At 41.9% G+C, this 19,242-nt stretch overlaps 2 long non-coding RNA genes across 4 annotated transcripts in view; one reads left to right on the forward strand and one right to left on the reverse strand.

Annotated features, from left to right (window-relative positions):
- LOC310846678 overlaps nt 1-19,242 on the forward strand; it is an 82,137-nt gene that overhangs the window by 16,583 nt on the left and 46,312 nt on the right. For 2 of the 3 annotated variants that reach the window (XR_014565454.1, XR_014565455.1), the window contains one exon: nt 15,692-15,815. This is a non-coding gene — a long non-coding RNA (uncharacterized lncRNA). Of the gene's footprint in view, nt 1-15,263; nt 15,342-15,691; nt 15,816-19,242 lie in introns of those variants that run through there. The other variant, XR_014565456.1, reaches the window with a different exon arrangement.
- LOC310846705 lies at nt 345-8,390 on the reverse strand. The gene is made up of 2 exons (XR_014565493.1): nt 8,156-8,390; nt 345-827 (listed from the first exon to the last, which is right to left on the reverse strand). It is a non-coding gene; the product is annotated as an uncharacterized lncRNA (long non-coding RNA).

Genomic DNA, 19,242 nt, shown 5'->3' on the forward strand with positions numbered 1-19,242 from the left:
CCTTCCTCTCTCCACCTGAGTTCACCACTAAAGGGAGTGATGAATACATGCTTATTTTTCAGTAGCTTCACATGCTTAGGATCATAGCCTCATAAATCAGAGCGGGTGGGTTATACCCTAATCTAATATTCATGTTCAGGTCATTCATGCCCATAATATCCACTTTATTCTTTTTTGGCTTTTGATTAACTTCAAAAAAATTAATAAATGATAAAGTAAGTCAAGAACAATTCTGAGGAGACAAGGTTAAATCATAAACATTCAGATTTACATAACTGTTGAAATATTTAAAACATCATTTCTAATGAACTCATGTCAGTGCAATTAAGCACAAAGTCTCTGCAAAGAATAAATATGGGTTTTTATTATTATCAGCGCTGCTAAGCCTTTAGCACATCTGTGGCTCCATTTTGAATTCCTTCCTTATAAAATTGTGGGAACCAACATGCCTTCTGATTAGCCTATTTCCATTATATACATATTCAACACATAATTAGAACATTTCAAAACTATTCTATAGAACACACAAGAAAAGGCAAGCAAAATTAGAAATGGAACGTGCATATTATGAGTTTTCAAATGCCTTCTGCATGGAACTATCTACCAATATTATTACAAGACATTTTTCCTAGAAGTAATTTCGTTGTACAACGTACTGACATGGGCGGTGATCCTCAGCTCCCGTGGTGAAATGTGGATCTTCAGACCTCCCAGTTAGTCCCTCAGGTCCCTCACTAAACCACACTCTCTTCCCAGGCTGTACTAGGTCTCTCCAGGCCACATTTGTCCACGCTCTCCTTGAGTGCTGTTGCCTGATGAAAAGTGACCTGAAAGATAGAGAGATGTTTGCATGTATGGGGTGTATGAGATAAAGAAATGGTAAGAAGATGAGGTGCCAGGACTCATAATGTGCTAAAACTGCCATGGGTTCCAGCACAAAATGGCCGCCAGAAAAAAAGAGAGGTGATGGTACTGTACCATCTCTTTCACACACAAAGATTTGTCTGTGGCTGGAATGTGCAAAGGTAAGAATCATAGCAATTGCATACCCTCCAACATTTCTTCAATGAAAATAGAGACATCCTATTCCATCATCACCGTTTTATTATTTATACCCTGCCCATCTGACTCTGGGCAGCTTTTAGCCTATATAAAAACATTTAAAAAATGTTAAACATAAAAAACCTTTCCTATACAGGGCAGCCTTCAGATGTCTGTATAGTTAGTTATCTTTTTGGATCAGGGGTAGCATAACTCCATACCCTCCAACATTTATCCGATGAAAATAGGGACAGCCTAAGGAAAAGTGGAAATTCCGGGATCAAATCAGAAACAGGGGTGGCTTCTGTAAATCCGGGGGTGTCCTTGGAAGACAGGGACACTTGGAGGGTCTGCAGTTATTCCACCCACTTTTGCCTGTGGCCTGATCCAACACTGCCCTGTGGCCCTGGTTGGTTCCCCACGAGGGAACACAGCTTTCAAACTGGAAAAAAGTCCCCTGCTTCAGAACCTATAAAAATGGAACCTCATTTTTATACCTTTAAAATAATGTTTATCATTTAAAATAATTCATTTCATTCCACCGTACATGCTTATAAGGGTTGCTGCTAAAATCGGACAAAATATATAACCTACATACAGCAGTAAGATGAATTGGCTAATTCAGGAAGGGACCTCTGCACCTGAATAGATGTGAAATGCTGGGAAATTGTCAAAAAGAAGGAGCATAGCACCACTAAATTGCCGTAGATCAGTTCGTGAGTATCAATATTTTTACGAGTGTATTTTAATAACTTGAAGGCACTGAGGTATCGGTGTTGCCAAAAGCATTTGTGAAAAACTGTGAGCAGTTTCAGGACCGTGCTTATTTTATTATTTATTCCTTAAACTTCTTTTTAACCTGCCTTTCAGGATACAAATAGCTCCATGGTACCTTACAAGAAACACTAAACCACATTTTCTAAACTCTTCCCACATAAATAAAGCCACCGGGATCCTTTACACAAGGCAGTTGGTGGAATAATAACACTCTGGTGGGGAAGGGATAGTCCCAGTAGTGCAGACTCTGAGATGGTCTCTGCTTGCCTCCCATTTTCTCCTGGAATCCATCCCACAGGACAGTTGATGGCAGCTCCCCCTATGGGTGGGAGGACAGGAAACTCTTGCAGAAACAGGCCCTGAGGAGGCTTTCTTCAATGCTTTTTGACATTTTTCCAGAGCTTCAGTACCTGCTCTGGAAAATGGCATACATTTATTAAAATACACTAATTAAAAATGGGATGTGCTGAAACAAAATATTACTTGTTGGCATTGATACTTATGAACTGATTTAGTGGCGCCAGGTTCTTTCAGTGGGAACAGTGTTAATGGAATCCTTTGTTAAAAGAGTTTACTTGGATCATAAGCCATGATTTACATTGTTTAAAATTGTTCAGGACAGCAGATTTAAATCTAAGAAAGCATTAAGTGAGCCCCTGCTCCTCTTGCCAGCTTGTTTAAATTACATGCATGGCAACAATTTTCCATCTCTTGTGTTATTATGTTGAAATTCTCTTCCAAAACAATTCTGCATTTTCTCTAGAAACCTCAGCTGTGCTCAGTTCACTATGAAGTGAGATTCTCCTTGGTTTTCTGATCATGTAAGGAAGGGCTGTCTGTCAGCAACAAATGCAAATTTTGGAGTGAAGTTAAACAAGCAAGCAACCTATTGATCTCATTGGCAGCCCTTGGCCTGACCTTCAATACTAAAAACAAACAAACACTGAAAGCACCTTCTAATGGACAATATGCACTGAAATCTCAAAAGACAATTATAGACATTTTGTGAGCATGCTATCTACCACATGGCGAGGCTCATTTACCCCAGGAAAGTGCATGAACCTTAATTGGCTGAATTCTGCTAATTGCCATAGTTAATAACGCTAATAATGTGGGTTTTTCTTTTGATGCTGTGACTTCTTCAGGAATGAAGCACTTACCTGCAACAACAAAAATAAAAAATAAAACTTTGTAAGTGGTATTTATAAGCCTGTAGTAGAATGAACATGTGCATTAGTAAAAAGCAGATGATTGGGCAAAGCTCAGAGTAAGGATGAGGGAGAGATTTGTTTACTTCACTTTAATGCAGACATACTTAGTTCTTTAATGAGTATGCGAACTGAAAATTCAGGTATTATTTGAAATTTGCACTTTGCATGAATTTTGCAATGCAGTTCTCCGACAAAAAAAAGTGTAGGAAAAGCATATGTTAGGGAGACAGTGTGCACAAAATATGCATAGTGAAAATAATGTACGCAAATCCATTATATTAGGGGAAATTGTTTGTGAAAATGCATGTTTGGAGAAATGCAAACAAACATGTATGTGAATTTTTACGGGGACTTTGAAAGTCATTAAACATTTCTACTACATGATCTAAAAATGGAACAAACAGAAGACTAGAAAAGTGAGAAATGGAGGGAAGCCAAAAATGGACAGATTTATCCATCTTTAGCCCAGACCTCAGCGTTGCAATGCCCTTCTTAAAACTGATTGTAGGGCTTGCCACACGTGATCAAGACACACCATATAACATGGGGAGGAGGGAATTGACTGAAATGGAGAACCTCTCCTACAAAGCTTGGCCAGAAACATTTGAGGATTTCTAATTCAGATGTATAGGGTGTTTCAGTTTTTAAAAAGGCAAAGAAGAGGATGAAAGTAGAGCCGTATAAAGTAACTCCGAAAGTGGATAAATAAATGCGTTCCTCCCTCTCAAAATACTAGAATCTGGACTTATCCAATGAATCTGAATGTTGGAAGTTTCAGGAAAGGCAAAAGAAAGTGCTTCTTCAATTTTATAGCTGAACTATAGAATTCATTCCCACAAGATGTAAGGATGACCACCAAACTGAATGGCTTTTGGAGGGAATTAGACTAATTAGGAGGAAAAGGCAAGCAATGGCTTACAGTCATGATGGCTGTACAGTGGTACCTCGGGTTACATACGCTTCGGGTTACAGACGCTTCAGGTTACAGACTCCGCTAACCCAGAAATAGTACCTCGGGTTAAGAACTTTGCTTCAGGATGAGAACAGAAATCGTGCTCTGGTGGCGCGGTGGCAGCAGGAGGCCCCATTAGCTAAAGTGGTGCTTCAGGTTAAGAACAGTTTCAGGTTAGGAATGGACCTCCAGAACAAATTAAGTACTTAACCTGAGGTACCACTGTATTACCTCCAATATCCACATGCCTCTGAATACCAATTCCTGGGGATTTCAAGCACGAAGGGTGCTGTTGAATTCATTTCTTCTGTTGAACTACTTGGCTATTGCAAGGTTCGAATGCTAAATCTGATGGGCCTTGGGTATGCTCTGGCAGGGCTCGTCTTATGTCCTTGAATGTACTGAATAAATCAATAAACAAAGTTCCAATTACTTAGAACGTTTACTGTTGACAAGGCAACAGTGCTTGCTGGAAACATTTTTTCATCATGAGAATTAGCACAGGTTCATTGGGGATTCAAGACCTCAAACGTAACATGGTTTAGCCAATAGTGAAATCTGCAATTGGGGGACGGGGAGAGAGCATTTGTTTCATTAAAACCCTCTTCCAAGTAAGGCTGAAACAAGGTGTTTTGGTCAAACACCAGTGTTTCCCAAACTTGGGTCTCCAGCTGTTTTTTTTTGACTACAACTCCCTTCATCCCTACTTAAGCAAGACCAGTGGTCAGGGATGATGGGAATTGTAGTCCAAAAACAGCTGGAGACCTAAGTCTGGGATACACTGGTTTGCACCAAAAGCAGCAGCTTCATATCTTCTCCTCTTCCCTCCCAGCCCCTCCAGTATCAAGTAATCTGACTCAGTTCCACTCCATTGGCTACCATGTGCAACAGTATCCAATATTTCCCTCTATTACTGTATTTTTCGCTCCATAGGGCGCACCGGACCATAGGGCGCACCTAGTTTTTAGGGGGGGGAATAAAGAAAAAAATTATTCCCCCCCCCAGCCCTAAAGAGCAAAGAAGCCAAGACAGCGAGCGAGATCCATCCCGCTGGCTGTCTTGGCTTCTTCTTTATCCGCGCGCAACCTCTCCAGCCGAGAGAGGCTGCGTGCGGCTTTGGCAGAAGCCAAGACAGCAAGCGGGATGGATCCCACTCGCTGTTTTGGCTTCGTTTTTAGCCACGGGGCTGGGGCAAGGGAAGCTTTCCCCGCCCCTAGCCCCCAGAACGGGTCCGGGAGCGGCGGCGAGGTTGCTTCTATCCGCAAGCCTTCTGAACCTGGCGGGAACTCCCGCTGGGCTCCAAAGGCTTGCGGATAGCTGCCTGAAGCCCGGGGTGTGCAGTGGGAGTTGGCGCTGTGCTCCCCGGGATTCAGGCTGCAGGCTGCTATTCGCAAGCCTTCGGAGCCCGGCGGGGCCTCCTGCTGCGCTCCGAAGGCTTGCGGATAGCTGCTTGAAGCCTGCATTCGCTCCATAGGATGCACACACATTTCCCCTTCATTTTCGGAGGGGAAAAAGTGTGTCCTATAGAGTGAAAAATACGGTAGATACTACTGGGGGAGGAGGGAGATACTTTCAGCAGCGGCCTCACAATCTCCTTAATGTCTGTTCCATCCAATGCATGCATGGCACAGCAGCCTAAGCCAACTACAAAGCAAATACATTTTAAATTATTTCCCTTGGGGGATTTCTCTCTTTTTCTTTTTTGCATTGCTCATATTTGCCCTTTAGACACTTGGAAGCCCTGCAAGCCAGCTTGTTGTGCTTTGTGTGCTCCTAATGATTAAGGCAGAATAAAAAAAGCCTGCAGATGGAACGTAGTTGGACCTGACATTTCAACTCCGGATCTGACGAGGGAATTCATCTATCCTAAGTAAACCTTTCCTCCTACAGTGGGAGCTCCTCCATTTGAGCCTGCATGAACTTGACTAAAGCTTTGTTAGAAGTCCCCTCGGACACTGCTGACACTCTCTCAGGTTGCTGACAGCAAAACCCTGCAGATTGCTCCAGGGCTTTTCTGCATCGCTTCATCTGCTGCTATGATCAGGTTTTTTAAAGTTCGCCTTGAAGTTTTTGCCTGTGAGGCTCTGAAAGGCAAATACTTCTAAAAGCATATTCGGCAGTTTTGATGGAAAACCCAGAAAATCGCACTGATAGCCTTAATGAGGAGGGGGGTGAAGCACTCGAATCAACTACAAAGCAGATTTTGAAAGAGTTATATGGTGCTTCATTACATTAAAAGGTAGCGCAGTGCATTCTCAAATGATTGGTTTGCTGCTTGATAGGACGTCTTACTCCTTCTGCAGCCAATGGCCTTGGTTCAAAGCTACATAGCTAAGCCTTGCCTGGAGCACCTACTGAGCACACCAGCTGTTTGACAGGCAGGGGGCAGCAGGTAAGGAATAAATGCAGCACCCTCTTTCAGACAGCTGATTGGTGCTACTCAGAGGCTCTGACTGGGAGTATATTTGCACCACACTGCTGAGAATCTCAGTGACAGCAGCCATTTTGTATACACAAGGCCTACTTATGATTGTGGATAATAATTGCATATTGCCCCCTAGCTCCATCAGGGTGAATAGATAATAACTTCACTTACACATTCTGGTAAATATATTATAGCAGGCATAGTCAACATGGTGTCCCCAAGACGTTGTTGGACTTCCATCAGCCCCAGTCAGCATGACTAATGGCCAGGGGCAGTGGGAGTTGTAGTCCAACAACACTGAGAGAGCAATACCTCTCGGACATAACATTATGCTGGCTGACTGGGAACAGTTATGGACCACAGGTATGAAATTTACGGCATGTAATGCCTTAAGAGAGAATATTATGAAAATGATATACAGGTGGTACATGACACCGGTCAAGCTTGCAAAAATAGATCATTTGCCCGATAATAAGTGTTGGAAATGTAAAGAAAATGAAGGTACATTCTTTCACCTTTGGTGGATGTGCCCAAGGATTAAGGCTTTCTGGGAGATGATCTATAATGAAATGAAAAAGGTATTTATATATACCTTCCTGAAGAAACCAGAGGCCTTTCTCCTGGGCATAGTCGGTCAATTGGTGCCAAAGAAGGATAGAACATTCTTTATGTATGCTACAACAGCAGCAAGAATACTCATCGCAAAGTATTGGAAGACACAAGATCTACCCACCCGGGAAGAATGGCAGATGAAGTTGATGGACTACATGGAACTGGCGGAAATGACTGGCAGAATCCGAGACCAGGGAGAAGAGTCGGTAGAAGATTGGAAGAAATTTAAAGACTATCTACAGAAACACTGTAAAATTAAGGAATGTTAGAAGGATGCTGGAATGAAGTTATGTGGTTTTAGCAATAATGTTACAAAGGGGTATGTAAAAATGGATTGTTAACAGGTGAAAATGTAAAGTTACAATATATTAAGATAAAATATCAAGATAAAAGCAAAAATGGTAAGGACTTGCTGAAACAACTATTGAACTAGAATACAAAAAAGGGAGGTATGAGGAGGTCAGGGAAACAAGCAAATGAAAGACAAGACATGGAAAGACTGATTTGTTTTTAATTGTTCTTATTTTTCTGTATTTTGTATTTTTTGTTTCTTTTTCTTTTTCTTCTTTTTATTTTTGTAACCTTTTTATTTTTTAACCTTAATTTATAACCTTTTTATTTTTGTAAGCATTAGGGATTGGTTACAGCCATGAGGGTATTGGCGGCGAGCCTTTTGGCTCGGGTGGCGGTTAGGCATTGGAATAATGTGTTGTGGTGTGTCGAAGGGCTAGGTGTGGCCATCGCCTATGCCTTCAATTTTTGGGTATTCCGTTAAAGGAATCTGGCGGTCGTGTATTCTCTCCAATGCCTGCTTGGCGGGAGGCCATGGCACGACCCGCGGTGACATCAGGGGAGAGCCTATAGTTGGATTAGCATCAACAGGCTCCACCTTCTGGTGAATAAACCCACTTGTTTGAGAAATCCAATGCCTAAGCCAATACCTTTTCACTGCTGTAATCAATAAAGTTGTGGCCTTTCCTTGCCCATTAACCTTATATCACGTGTCCTTGTGTATTCTTTCCACATTGCGGGGGTCGGGTCCTCAAACCACAACCTTTGAAACTTTAATAAATACTATTTTAAAAAAGAGAGAGCAATACCTCTCAATGGCTACCTCTTCTTTATAGAGTTACTCACTAGAGCTTGATTCTTCCCAGATCCTGAGTTGCATTTGCTTTGAAGCTGTGTGAATGTAGCCTGAAATATACAATCAAATATTCCTTCTGCTAATGTGAAGGTAAGGGAGGTATTTACTTACAGTATCTATAATAAGAAAATCCAACTTCCACGCCACTGCTTTTCCTAAACCCATGTCAGGGCCATCTTTAAATCTCACTTTTTCCTTTTAAAACACTAACTTTCCAATATCCCGGTAACTGTGGGGTATAGAAGTGGTACAAAGTCAGTCAGATACAGATATTATATATAATAATGGTGCTTACATTTATTTATGACAAGATAATTAAGTGTGTAAGCTTATCTGGCTACTTTAAAATAGCAATATATCCTTAAATGAGTGTGCACTTTATCAACTTGTGACTGTCACTGTTTATTATTTAACAAAATTTATATACTGCTTGATGGTAGTAAACTGTTTAGGTGGTTTAAAAGATATATTGAAATTGGCAATAAAAATAGCAAAAAATAATAATATTAACAGTAAACAATACTAAAACACATCAACATCTGCATATACTATTATACTAAAGGAGCTTTAATGAAGCAGTTAATTAAAACCCTTTAACCAAATTGCCTTTTTTATTCTTTCTGTCTCAGTTAAGTTTCATCAACGCTATAACTGAGAACTATGCTGGAAGCCCCTTGTTCCAACCCTTTGCTGGCCCACTGCAGTGCAAGTTTGCCTTCCTGTCCTGGCCTGGAAATCTTCCTTCTGGTATTCTGCTGTCATCTTCTTCTGGCTGACTCCATAGATACCAAGAACCAACAACTCTAATTCATTCCAATTAACTAGCCAACTCCAATACTCCTCTGATGACCAGCACCCAATCAGCATCACTTCTTCTGGCCCCACTAATCCAGCTATAGCCAATCACATTGTCTAACCGAGCATTCTAAACCTGCATCCACCAATCAAAATATGCATATTATCTGTCTCTCTTTCGCATACTGAGAATTCTAACTCACCTCTGCCCCACAGTAACAGTTAAACTACCTCTCAACAAACCCAACAGAAAATGTCCCTCGTCAAACACATTGCAATGTACATTATAATTCATGTCACAACACATTGCACAATACCCATTACGATGTAATTCAGGTAAACAGGATTCTTTTCACAGTTACAAGCTTAGAAATATCAGATCAGCAACTTGGAAAAAAATATTGCAGAATATTTTTCCTCATAGGAAAACACAAGAACCAGTCATTAGTCCATCCAATGCCGTGTTGCCTATCTTAAAAGCCCACCTGGGTTTCAGATGGGGGTATATCACATGGAGAGGTCTTCTGCAATGAAAGCAAGGGATGGATAAACTGTTGCCCTTCAGATGTTACTGGACTACAGCTCCCATCTTCTCTGACCACAGGCCAGGCTGGCTGGGGATGATAGCAGTTGGAGTCTATAAAGATCGGGAAGGCCATAGTTTCCTCATCTTAGCCTTAGACTCAAAGCAGTACTAGTGGGAAATCTATGGTACTGGGTGGTTTTCCTGTTGGACTTAGCAAAGGCTGTAGATGTGCTTCCTGTTCAAACTGAAGTTCCTAAAACATTCACCACAAAATCCCCCTTTTTAAAAATTAGTGGACAAATATTTTCTGAATATTCTCTGGGTGCATGAAAATTCGCCTAATGCTTTTTTAAATTGCACTCTTGTGTATGTTTTTCTCTTCTCTCTCCCCAGTATTGCTTTTGCAAAGTAAAAGCTACAGTAGATTCTTCCACTGCAGCTACCCAGGGGATATGTTCCTTCCTATTCAAAATAACAGGTCTTTTCCTGTAATCCATACAGGATTCACATTCACAAGCAGCCATCATTAAAGCAAGAAAATTCGGTTGAAAAGGCTAATGTTCTGGATGTTCTGTATGCTTCTCACCATGCTATAGAATTTCTGCTTCTTCAATTAGCAATCATTCCCCGTAGAAATTGATAGCTGAAGGACTGATGGCCAATAATGTCCCAGAGAATGCAATACCCATTTGATTGTTGAATGAAAGAACTTATCAGCTGGAATGACCCCACATGTCATCTTTACAGCTGTCGAGAGAGCATGACTGTAAAGAGTCTGGTGTGGCAGTAATAATATTCATTGCACTAATGGAAGAGTTGGAGTTTGTATTTCGGTGTGACTCATCGGCACTCATCACACCACTTATTCATTTCAATATACACATATGTGCATTACTGTATCTACACACACATAGTGGAAAAGATTGGTGGCTTGGTGAGCTGCAGCGGGGAGGATATGTTCCTGAAAATGGCCCTTCTTCCAGTTTCCCTGATGGGTGCCTTCATTCAGTAGAGGGGGCATCATTGGTTACCATCTACAATGATACCTTGGGTTACAGATGCTTCAGGTTACAGACTCTGCTAACCCAGAAATAGTACCTCAGGTTAAGAACTTTGTTTCAGGATGAGAACAGAAATTGGGCAGCGGCAGTGGGAGGCCCCATTAGCTAAAGTGGTACGTCAGGTTAAGAACAGTTTCAGGTTAAGAACAGACCTCCAGAACGAATTAAGTTCTTTACCTGAGGTACCACTGTACTATTTCTCAGTAACATGGGTTCAATAACATGACAGCAGCATGTGTGGTAGAACAGAGCTGCTCTCCCAATCCTGGCGCCATTGTTTCTTACCTGGATGGTAAGAAGCCTGAGCAGTGTGGATGTACCTATAGGACCTAGGGGAGCAGGTGGCTCAGTGGCTTGCTGATCAGAAGGCCGGTGCTTCAAATCCACGTGATGGGGTGATCTCCTGTTGCAGCTCCTGCCAACCTAGCAGTTTGAAAGCACACCAGTGCAAGTAGATAATTAGGTACCACTGTGGTGGGAAGGTAAACGGCATTTCCATGCACTCTGGTTCCCGTCACAGTGTTCCGTTGTGCCCGAAGCGGTTTAGTCATGCTGGCCACATGACCCGGAAAAGCTATCTGTGGACAAACGCCGTCTCCTTGGCCTGGAAGCGAGATGAGTGCCACAACCCCATAGTCGCCTTTAGCTGGACTTAACCGTCCAGGGGTCCTTTACCTTTTTTTTAACTTACCTATAGGACCACCACCATCAATCCAGCACTCCCACTGGTAATGGCATGCAAACACAAATAATGCTATGGACACAGGTAAGCAACAGTGTCACCAGTGGTGAGGGGGTGGCTCTGCAGCTGTGCCCAACCACATGTGCCACTGCTAGTCTTGAATATGAAGACCAGGAACCAGATCGTTCCTGAGCTCTCAGAATGCTGCCAACACAACAGGCCAATTTAGCTCAACAGTGGAGAAGTGCATGTTTAGTAGCTCAGGATCTGCCTCTTGATGTCAGGATTCAAAGAATCCGATCCCTCCCATGGTGACAGCCAAGAAGTAGATAATCAAGAAGAGTTCTTACCAAGGAGTTTATTCAGTATTCACAGAGACGAAGGAATTCACAGAGACGAAATAATGGCGTTGCTCTGAGTAAAGTCCCATCCCCTCTGTCTCTTGTATTCTAGGTCATCCCTGCATTGGCTGATCTGAGCTTTCTGCTTCTGAGCTCTCTGTTCTACTACTTTCAATGCCTGCCTGGTCCTGGGAGGGGGGCGGGTCAGGAATGCTTTCCAAAGACACTGAGAATGTCAGCTGTCTCTCTCCTGGTGATTCTTCTTCCTGCTGTTCCTCTCCCAATATTTCCCAGCTTCTCCCCTCTGCAGCTTCTGAACTATGACCTTCTGCAAACCACTGTTCTAAATCTATACTGTTCTCCTGTTCTCAGGAAGGTTCAGGAGAAGGGGGAAGGCGGTCCCCACCATTCCTCCTCAGTCCAGCCCCTGACACTTGAACAAGCTACATCTGCATGTCCTAGAGCATTGCTGATGCCACTCTCCAACCCACAATCATCAGATGACGCTGGGAAAGAGAGGAGCCAATTTCTCCCCCCTTTGCCCTTATTTGGAACCTTCTTCAGAACTCTTGTTCTTCAGCTGCTAGAGCATTTTGATCCAGAACACCCCATGGACTTCAGTGCTGCACCTGCCCAGTGTTCAAACAATGCCAAAGCGGCCCTCCTCTTTTCACAGATGGAGAATTGTAAAAATCAAAACAAATTTGCACATCATAGCATCATGGTGCTAACACGATGGTAGCTATCCGCTGTGAACCACAGGAGTACTTCCAGATGGAGGTTTATTGTGGAATCAGTGCTGCTCTTGCAGGAAAGCCTTTCATACCAGCCACATGATGTCGTGATCATCAAAATGCCTACTCACACTTAATTTAAATAATAATTTTAAAATCCTGATTTCCTCTTACTACAGAAAATCTATTAAGTAAAAATAAAACTCTTAAGCCTCTGGAGTCATTGCTGTGTGGAAGCTCAATAACACTTTTTTTTTGGGGGGGGGGAGGTGATTTCAACAAGCCAGTATGGAGCAGATTTTCCCTTAAGATCTCAAAGCATGTGGAGAATTACCATGAAATTCCATCCAGACTGAAATAAAAATGCAAAAGGCTTTCACAATACCTCTTTATTTTAATTTTGGTATACCTAAGGTTGTGCACACATAACATTTTATTCTAGAGCCAATGGAGCCTATGTTATCCACACAGAAGCTCAATCTATTGCATTTTTTTTCTGCCCCTGAAAAGTGCTTCTTGAGAAACTGGGTTCATTCAAAAAGCAAAAGATCTTTGCTGATTGATTCTGCATTACCCCACAGTGTGTCTCTTTAAAAACAGATGAAAACTGGTGTAGGTGGTCCTAGCAATGATGGCTGTATCTGTCAGGAGCTCATCCTACTCTTGAGTAGGACCCTGGCAGAGACACATGCCTGACTGGCATGTCCCCTCCCTCCTGGTCGATCGTTCGGGAGCTTCAAAAGCTTTCTTCAGCCCGAACATTACAGCGACCAATTCCAACAGACATCGGCACACTTAGGGATCCACAGAGTTTGCGCAGCTTGTGTAACAGACCTCAGCAACTCAGCATTTTGGCCAATCCACTTTATTTACATATAAACACACATGGAACACTGCAAATGGCTCCCTCTCTCTCTAGCATCAGACAGCAAAGAGAAAGAACAAAGGACAATAGTCCCACTTCACAGAACACAGTAACACAAACATTCTGTCTTTGTCACTTCCCACTCTGTGGAGTCAAAACATACACCATCATGTGATAGACAAAAATCCCATGACTGCAATCACGGAGCAGGAATTCTAACAGTATCCATACCTGACCAAAGATGTGGGTGGTCATATACCAAGATCACAATAATCATTCACCTGGGGCATGTGAAGGGGGGGGGGAGGCAGGGGAAAGGCAGGGATAACCTAAGCAAGGAGAGGTTTTTCAATGTGTATCAAGTAAGTACACCCAGCCTTCTGGATAGCAGGATCTGGACTAAAAGGAATATGCTGAGGATGAGTACAAATGGCTCCAGGTTGTTGGGGGGAAAACCCATACATTTTTGCACAATAGCCTATATATCAACGTTTCACAACTTTCTGGTGGCGGCGTTTTCAAAAAGCCTCTCCAAAAGCACAAAGCTCTGTTTGCCCCTTGTGATACATGATAATTAGACACTGGTAGTGGTAACATATGCTTTTGAACTCTTGTATCCCTTCCTGTGGGGGAAGAAGAAAACATTTTAAAAGATGTGCCTGCAGACGTATAGAAATACCTGTGTGCTTGGTCCAGATTGGGGGAAAGGGAGTGGAGGGCAGTTGAGTAGTGATTGATGGGAGAGGCAGAAAACACAGGACAGGAACATTCCATCAAGGACTGTCCAGTGATGTGGATGGGGAATAACTGGAGTACCTCTGAAAAATCTAAAGCTAATAAACAGAGTTTGTGGATGACTGAGTATGAATCGTGCGCAGAGAAAAAACAGAGATGAATGATCCATTTGCAACATAAAACTGTTGAGGCGCCCTTAGTCTAGCTACATGTCTGGTGTATTCTTATCGAGTTGACAATTTTCATTTTAAAATGCTGGGTTCTCAGTGCAACCTGTTGACCTTTTCACTTATTTAATATGTGTTGAGTTTAAATTTGCTTCTCCCTACAATCCAGGGAACCCTTTACTAGTCCAACTTTCTATCTGATAATATCCCCCCACTCCAATCCACACAACCTTGACTAGTTTTGATATTACTCTTAGGCAACCCTTTATTATAATGTATATGTTCTAGAATGCAAAGCATTTGCACTTTCTATCATTCCCCTATTTCTAATGTGCTCCTTCACAAAGATACTTAGCCATATTAAAAAACAAGGCTGCGTGCTTAGCAAACCTGCATCCTTCAGATCAAGGGTATTATTACTGCAGCCTGACTGCATCACAATCCTATTTTCTCTGCAGTGCTGTTACTGACGGGTGTTTCTTCAGAGCCTGCTAAAATTGCTTTCTTTTAATGTGTGATAGTGAGAAAACTTTTGACATTTTATATCTAGTATGACCTGGTATCTCAAGGAATAGATTTACGGAATTGTTTCGCCACCCTACCCTTCTTCCCACCCCCTCCAAACTTCCTATGGTCATCTATAGATAAAGATTTCCCTCTAAAAAATTCTCCGTCCCTGGAGATTTCAGTGTGCCTAATTATCCAGTTTCCAAAGCGCAATCAAAGCATTGGAAATTCTTTACTGTTCATGGTTTGTTTGTTTTTAACTTCCAACCCGGGCTCATGCCCAGTTTTGTGTTTTCAGTTATCCTAAGTAATTCAAATCTACCCTCTCATCCATTACAAATATACAACACTCCTTCTGACAATAAGTTACACTTAAAAAAATTGCACAGGAATTGTGCGGCCTCTGGCCTGCTTCAATATTTCGTATTGTTGTTGCCTCTCAATTTTGTTGTCATCTTAACGATACTGCATTGTTACATTGCGTTTTTGTAACAGACAATACACTGGAAGTCTTTAGATGAAGTGTTCTAGAATGTGTTTAAATCATAATTTAAAAATTTAATTTATTGAGAGCTATAAAAATTAGCATGAAGAAGAACAATGTGCACTGTTGACCAAAACTGCTATGGTAACAGTGACATGCCTGGCATTGTGACACGTCCCCCTGCTGGGTTAGTTACCAGGGAACTTTGGCAAGTGCAAGTATTTGTGGGAAGTGTAAGACAAGGAGAGAGAGGGAGATGAGAGAAGGAAAGTAAGAAAAGTCTGTTTTATTAGCTAGGGAGACATTTTATTGGTTAGGGGTTATAGGATTCAGTTCTATAATTAACCATCAAGATTTAGAACCCTCCAGTCATGGCTGGATTATCCCCAAATGATTGTGCTCTGGGACAGTTTAAATGCTTCAGACTTGCCTTTTTACTTTGTGGCTATAATTACAGCAAGGCCATCTCCATGTTTTGAAGGGTCTTTTGGCAAGATTTTCTTGTTGAGACCTACTCCTGTCCACAAGATGCTTATGGCAACAAATTCATCTTTATCTTGGAAGTGTCAGGGGCCCTAAATCCAGTTTTTTTAAAAAAACTTTTCCCCATTCTATCTTTGGTTGAAAAGGATACACAGTCAGTTCAGGATATGCTACAGGCAATGCAAAGTCTATCCCTTGGCTTCCAAGAAGGAACCAGAAATCAAAGTATCCAAGACCTGGTGACCAGAGGATGGACACAACTTCTTGACTGTGAGTCCTGCTTCCTGTTTTTTAGGCCTTTCCCATCTGGCCTGGGAGGGTGGATATTGTTCAGTTTGGTTGTGTACTATTTGTTGTTTAATTTATTGTTCACGACTACTTCTGTTATGTTTCTAATTAAGTATTTTTCATGTTATCTGCCGCCTTGAGCATGGTTTCCATTATGGAAAGGTGGCATACATAAACCATGTTATTTGTATGATGTATGTAACTTCATCAGATAATTCAGCTGAGCAAATGTCCTCTGCTGAGGGAGAATTAATGTGAGGCCAGTGAGAAACTCACTACTTGGATAAAAAGGAGGCAGTTCTCTGATTCAAGAAAATTTTGGAGGGGTGCCTTTGTAAGAAGGAAGATGAGAATTATTTTTCTTTTCTTCTTAATTTTCTTTTTGTTTCAGTAACAATCTCTATGAAGATAATACACTTGCTGAAGCAATAGGAAAGTGTTGTGACAACTTAAAGCCACAACACCTTGGATGTTAGAACAGGGGTCAGCAAACCTTTTCAGCAGGGGGCCGGTCCACTGTCCCTCAGACCTTGTGGGGGGCCAGACTATATTTTGGGGAAAAAATAAAAAGAACGAATTCCTATGCCCCACAAATAACCCAGAGATTCATTTTAAATAAAAGGACACATTCTACTCATGTAAAAACATGCTGATTCCTGGACCATCCGTGGGCCAGATTTAGAAGGTGATTGGGCCGGATCTGGCCCCCAGGCCTTAGTTTGCCTACTCATGTGTTAGAGCATCTTCATAGGGTTGCCAGTTCAGGTCAGAATCCACCCATCTCTCCATTCATGACTGAGAATTAAACAAAAACGCCCGTAAACCCTTGGCCACATCACAAGTTAAGCTGAATCCTGCACCCTCAGAAATTCTAAATAAATTCTAGAGCTCCTTGTGAATGAGGCAGAAAAACAAAATGTTCCTTTATGAGGGGAAATGTTGGAAAACTGACAGACAGGGATCAGTACAACACTACTTCCAAGCTGCAGCTTTAAGTGTGCTTACCTTGTGCTTGCCTGATAATAGTATTTTATCTTCTTTCTTTTTTTTTTTTTTTTAAATGTATCTTATCGTTTCCATTACTACATCAAAGACAATGGTGTTAGGTAAGATGTAGCAGCAAAACATAAACAGAAATTATCACTGCCATCAGAAAGAAATGTGTACTGCTATAAAACTTAGGAGTGGAAATGTCACTTTCGGTATATTGTGGAGAAATAACTGCTGTCTTCTTTAATTCTAAAAATGGGAGGCTCAGAGGAATATATCTTTTTGCTTGTTGGGACAAAAGAAGAGGTTATGAAAACTATCAGATGCAAGGAAATGAGCCCCACTTCTGTGGCATCATCGCAAAAGTACACTTGATCTACATTCACCAGCAAAGGGAGTACTGGGCATAGCTGTCAAGCATCCCTTATTTGGCGGGACAGTCCCTTATCCCAGCGCCATGTCCCGCTGCTGTCCCTTATTGATGATGTCCCTTAAATAAGCTACTGAAGGTAATGGGCCCTTTCTTTGTCCAGCTGTCCTTTGTCAACAACAAATTGTTGCTTTTTTGTGTTGAATATATGCTATATGGTAATTTATGGACCTAATAGGTATATAAAGCCATTTGCACACAACAAAATATGTATTTTATCAAAGTAATTGTTGATCCCTTCTTTTGGCTGCTGATCCCGTATTTTCGAGGCTGCTGGTCCCTTATTTTCAAATCTGTAAGCTGACAGCTATGGTACTGGGAAGCCCTGGGACTCACACACATGTCAGAGACAACAGGAAATGGGAACACACAGAGAAAGCTGGTCCAGCATAAGAGAAATGTTGCACATTCAAGGTCATTGACTGACTCGAGAGAGCATTCACTGATGAAGGAAGATCGAAGGACAGCTTGAGGGGGGGAACTGGTTTGGTTCAACTGCTTGGTGACACATCTCTGGGAACAGCCGTGGGAAAACAAGTCCTCTGCATCAAAGAGGCAAAATAAAGTAGGTGAAGCGACTGTGAGCGGACGGCTGGGATTTTATACCAACTCAGCAGAACGAGGATGAAAGATTAATGATTTAAAAGCAAGGACAGGGGGAAGGAATGTGACGAGGAAGGTCTTCTGTATCTGTAGAAGAGGATGCTCAGCGAGGGGAGTGACAGTTAATAATTGAAGAGATTAGGAGTTTCATAATGCAATGAGGAAAGTTCCTCGAGGAGCCTAAAGCCCAAGGGCCTGCGAGAGAAAAGCACAAACACCTTATGGTTTTCATTTGGGTAGCATACTGGCCATGATCCAAAGGCTTCCAGTACTTGTTAAGTATAGTGATTTAATTTACTGAAATTGGGAATGCTGAAATGCATTACTGTGTGTTTAATTCTGTAATGTTCTCCAGTAACTCTCACGCGATTGGTTAGCTTTGGTCACATGACAAGTATCTTATTACATTCTCCATTTTGTTTTGTGTGTGAGTGACTTGGCCATAATGGCTGCATCTCCACAAGCACTGATGAAGAGACGGTGTTAGTTAAGTCTCTCTCTAAATGCAATAGAGGAGAGGAGTGCTAATGTTTCTGTGTGAATGTATGTGGCAGAAAAAAGCACAAAAGTCGATGATCTCCAAAAGAAGCAGTAAGGAGAAGGAAACCTCTCCGAAAGAATTGCATGGCCCAGCTGGGTATTTCACAGAAGGCTGAGTGCAAGTACTGAGAGAAAAACACAGTTTGTTTGAATGTTTAAGGAAGAAGCTGTAATCTTCAGCTAAGCCCATGCTTGGATGAGCATGTGGATGTAAAGACTTTGCATATATTCTTCTTTATCTATATGTTCCGCAAGCAAAAGCTTTCTGAATATCTTAACAAGTGTTTGGACATTCTTTTAATTTCAAGAAAAGAGTCAGCATTGCACATGATTTGGCTTCCCAACTACGATTTAGCTACTCTACCAACATTGTTCGCCTGGAGTTTTTCAACATCTGTGAGAACAGAGTTTTTCCTCAGTTTAATTGCGTAGCCATTACACATTCAAGATGCTCTGTGTCCAGGTAAGCCTTTGCATGTGTGAAAGGACAGCTTTTGAAGCTCTTGGAAGGTTCTGACTGTTAGGCATCTCCTGGCTTTCCCAGTGATTATTTCTTTTTCACATTTTCAGATTCCTCACATAAGAAACTCCAACAGCCTTATGGTGTTACAGTGGTGCCCTGCAAGACGAATGCCTCGCAAGACGAAAAACCCGCTAGACAAAAGGGTTTTCCGTTTTTCGATGCGCTTCGCAAGATGAATTTCCCTATGGGCTTGCTTTGCAAGACGAAAACACCTTGCGAGTCTTGCGATTTTTTTCGCTCCCCCCCCCCTTTTCTAAGCCGCTAATAGCCTTTTGGCCGCTAAGCCGCTAAGCCTTTAATAGCCGCTAAGCCGCTAATAGTGC

The sequence above is a fragment of the Podarcis gaigeae genome, assembly GCF_964106915.1.
Source record: "Podarcis gaigeae genome assembly, chromosome: 6".
NCBI lineage: Eukaryota > Metazoa > Chordata > Lepidosauria > Squamata > Lacertidae > Podarcis > Podarcis gaigeae.